The sequence below is a fragment of the Manis javanica genome, chromosome 3 (genome assembly GCF_040802235.1).
Source record: "Manis javanica isolate MJ-LG chromosome 3, MJ_LKY, whole genome shotgun sequence".
In the NCBI taxonomy this organism is placed as follows: domain Eukaryota; kingdom Metazoa; phylum Chordata; class Mammalia; order Pholidota; family Manidae; genus Manis; species Manis javanica.
The window spans coordinates 51,309,055-51,313,469 of NC_133158.1; the positions used below are offsets into that span (position 1 = coordinate 51,309,055).

Below are 4,415 nucleotides of genomic sequence, written 5' to 3' on the forward strand. Positions count from 1 at the left end.
TTTCCTAACTCTCTTCATTGCTAGGGCCTAGAAGCAGTGATACTCCAATAGCAATAAGCAAATCCAGTGCCCAGATCTTGGTTTCTAATACCATTATTAAATTGAAGAAACTAGGACTCCTTTGAGAAATGGCTGATTCTAAGCCTGGGACAGGGCACACACAAAATAAGCCTGGAGCATCCTGTAGTACCAGAAAGTAAGAAATGCTTCTCCCCTCAAAATGAAGATAGATAGGAAGACATGGAGGATTCAAAAGGGGAATATGGTGGATATAAACCAACTCATATGAAAAGATGCTCAACATCATTAGCCATGGGAAATGTAAATCATACTCACTAGGAAGGCTACAACAAAAAAGTGATAATAACAAGAGTTGGAAAGGATGTAGAGAAACTGGAACCTGCATATTGCAGACTGCCACCAACTCACCCACCTGTCAAGTGCTTTTGTCTGCCCCTACAGGATGTTAACAAAATTGGTGGTTTCATACTGTCAGATGGAGTTCAGATGTTCTCAAACCCGGCACGGTTGTTACCTTTGCTCCTGTCAACATTACAACTGAAATGAAGTCTGATGAAATGCACCATGAAGCTGAGAGAATCTCTTCCTGGGGACAATGTGGGCTTCAATGTCAAGAACGTGTCTGTCAAAGATGTTTGTCATGGCAACATGGCTGGTGACAGCAGTAATGACCCACCAGTGGAAACAACTGGCTTCCTAGAGTACATCAGTATTCTGAACCATCCAGGCCAAATCAGTACTGGCTATGCACCTGTGTTGGACTGTCACAGCTCACCTTGTTTACAAGTTTGCTAAGCCAAAGGAGAAGACTGATTGCCATTCTGAGAAGCTAGGAGATGGCCCCAGATTCTTGATGCTGCCGTTATTATTGATGTGGTTCCTGACAAGCCCATGTATGTTGAGAGCTTCTATGATGAGCCCCTTTTGGGTGTTTTTGCTGTTTCTGACATGAGACAGACAGTTGCTGTTATGAAAGCAAAGGCTGTGGGAGCGGTCAAGGTCACCAAGTCAGCCAAGAATGCTCAGAAGGCTAAATGAATACTATCCCTAATACCTACTACCCCCAAATAAATGAATGGGAAAGAATGGGCTCAGAATTCTTTGTATCAATTGTGTCATAGTAAAAGAATGGCTAGTGCTAATAATGAATCCTAAAAGCTTCCAGAGGAAGGGAGAATGTTTTGTGTGTGTGTGTGTGTGTGTGTGTGTGTGTTTGTGCACGTGTGTGTGGAGGAGTGGTGGGGGCAGTTTCAAGTTATGAGTTTTTAAATTCTATTTTTTAATGGCAACAACTGGGCCAAATATTGGCCACCAAATTTTGAGACCCATGAAAACAAAGTTTAATCACACACACACACACACACACACACACACACACACACACAAAAAGTGGCACCAAAAATCAAGCGGAAAAGATGGTGTGGGAGATTGCAAAATATGGCCATAAATCCCTCCCAGCCTGGTGTGCATGCCTCCTAGCATTGTGACTGCAGTTCCTCCCTCGGGAGGGTGAGACCTTTTTCACATGTCCAGCAGCAATTTGGATTTTGAGGTCTCCAGGAGCAGCTGAGAGCCAGTGCCAGGACACTGCACCTTCTCATTTGACATCTCCTCTCAGATCATTCCTGGCTTGCTATAAAGTTGTGTATTTGCATTATCTCCTTTACTACCTTTGGCCTTTATTATTCAGGTTACTTTATTTTGTACACATTAACATTTGATTACATTGAACTTAGAATTTTGCCTTTCCTATTGAAGTAATCTTGGACCACTGATTTCCAATGTAATTATATTTTCAGAGAGATTTGTTTTGGGAAAATCACCTCTTAAGGAGCAGGAAGACTGATAGAATGGCAGGCAGGTCACTGCAAGTGCTCTGGAGTGGGGTTAAGTGGGTGAGGGTGACTGGGGCAGACAGGGAAGGGCAGTTCCCTATATGATTAGGCAGGAGAGCTGTGGCAAACCATGGGGAAAGAGCCATCCAGGTAGAAGCCACAGCAAGTGCAAAGTCCCTGGGTTGGGCAAGTGATCAGAGAGGTCAAGACACAGTAAAGGACCAGTGTGTGTGCATCAGCGGGAGACTAGGAGTGGTAAAAATGAGGTGGGTTGTAGAGTCAGCTGGGAACAATTCACAGAGCCCTTGGTGACAAGAGAAGATCTTTGAAATATTTGAATCATCTGGATTGCAGCTCCCACTGGGCCCCAAAGTGACCAGAGCATTGCAAGACACTCACAGGTTGGAATATTTTTATGAGTTGAGGGAAATGTAGTAATTCCTGCCATCTGTTGCAAACTCCTCAGTCAAGGTAGTTCATAGTTTCCACATTAGATTGTATTACTTTTCTTTCAATGTTATTGTGGCTTCGCAAAGCTGGGAGACCAGTGGCTACTGTGATAAAAGTCAAGTACCGAGAAAATCAGCATGGAATAGGAAACAAAAGTAGCAGCATCTAATCTGATTTTAAGGTTGGAGAAATAGTGACATACCCAGCAGGTGCACACACCTATTTAAACAGCAGGCTGTTTAAAATTAATGAAAATACTTTTTCTTTCAATGACTGCGTTTTTTAAAACAGCTACTTAATTGTTAGAGCATAAATACCTATTAAGTTTTTTGTATCTAGCTATTTAATAAACATAACAGTTCAGGGTTTTTTTGACCTACGGGCATTGGGAAAAACCGTTGACATGCTAAGGGCACCATAAAATGAGAAAGTTTGGGAACCCCTGCTCTATACCCTTAATTGGAATTCATTTTGGTTGATTCATAATTTCAGTCAGCAGACTTCGATTTATTTTCTTTTTGGTAGCTTTACTCTTTCCCTTGGGAATGATCATTTAAATGAAAAAATAATTGATTTGCATACCCATGTTCATAGCAGCATTATTTACAAAGCCAAAGGGTGGAAGCAACCCAATCCCCATGGTCAGAGAAATGGATAAACAAGATGTGATATATCCATACAATGGAATATTATTCAACATTAAAAAGGAAGAAAAGTCTCATACATGCTACAATACGCATAAATCTTGAAGATATTATGCTAGCTGAAATAAGCCAGTCACAAAAGGACAAACACTGTGTGAATCCGTTTATATGAGGTACTTAGACTAGCCAAATTCATAGACACAGAAAGCAGAATGGTGGTTGCAGGGACTGGAGAAAGAGGGAAAGAGGGAGTTTTTGTTTAACCGGTATAGAGTTTCCGTTTTGCAAGATGAAAGCATTCTGGAGACGGATGGTGGTGATGGTTGCACAACAATGTGAATGTACAAATGCCACTGAACTGTACATTTTTTCAATGGTTAAGATGCTAAATTTTATGTCATGTGCATTTTATCACAAGAAAAATAACATTTTTGAAATTCACCGGCCACTGTCACCATTCCTGAGATGTAAATCAAACTTCTCACCTACAGAGGGCGCCATTGACAGCAGCCTTCCCAGGCTAGGTGTGCAGGAACTGCCGGTGGAAGTTTTGCCCTTCCCCAGCACCCATGAAACAGTCCTCCCACCCTCTCCATCACCCTTCTGAGGCTTTTGCTGACAAGTATTTATTGCTGTTGACCATGGGGAAACCAACTGGGCACTTACATGACTACCAGTCTCTTCCTTTCCAGAGAGACTGTCACTAAACATGCCAAGTATACATCAATGGAATGTCACTCAGCCTTAGAAAAGGAAGGACATTCTGGCACCTGCTACAACGTGGGTGAACATTGAGGACATTATGCTAAATGAAATAAACCAGTCACTGAAGGACAAGTACTGGATGACTCCACTTGTATGAGGGACCTGGAGTAGTCAAACTCATGAAGACAGAAAGTGGTGGCCAGGGCCTGGAAGGAGTGGAAATGGAAGGCTAGTGTTCAGTGGGGACAGAACTTAGGTTTGCAAGATGGTAAGAGTTCTGGAGATGGCTGGTGGCGATGGTTGCACAACAACGTGAATGTACTTAATGCCACTGATCTGTGGCATTCACATTGTTGTGCAACCTCCTCCATCATCTATCTCCAGAATGCTTTCATCTTAAAAGAGCCGAAGATGCTAAATTTTGTTGTGTGTATCTTACCACAATAAAAAGAAATTTTAAAAAGAAAGGACATATGCCTATATATCTATATCTGCATATCAGGTGTCAGGCCTTTGAGGATTGGAAGAGCTGGTGTGTCAGATTTGGCTGGCACTTTGGAGGAAAGCCAGGTCCCAAGAGTCACAGAGTGCTGGGGAACAGGGACACTTCAGGGGTGAGGAAGAGGGTGAGGAGGCAAAGCAGGCATGGGGAGGCTGACAGAGAAGCTGGAGGCAGGGCCAAAGGGAATGTTCAGAGCGCAGGATCAGGGAGTGCACCAGTGCACAGGAGAAATACAATAAAAATCTGATGGAAAAGCCC

The 4,415-nt window shown here is 42.8% G+C and overlaps 1 pseudogene; it reads left to right on the forward strand.

Annotated features, from left to right (window-relative positions):
- The first annotated feature begins 563 nt into the window (after positions 1–563).
- On the forward strand, positions 564–2,805 carry LOC140848380 (elongation factor 1-alpha 1 pseudogene; annotated as a pseudogene).
- Positions 2,806–4,415: the final 1,610 nt, after the last annotated feature.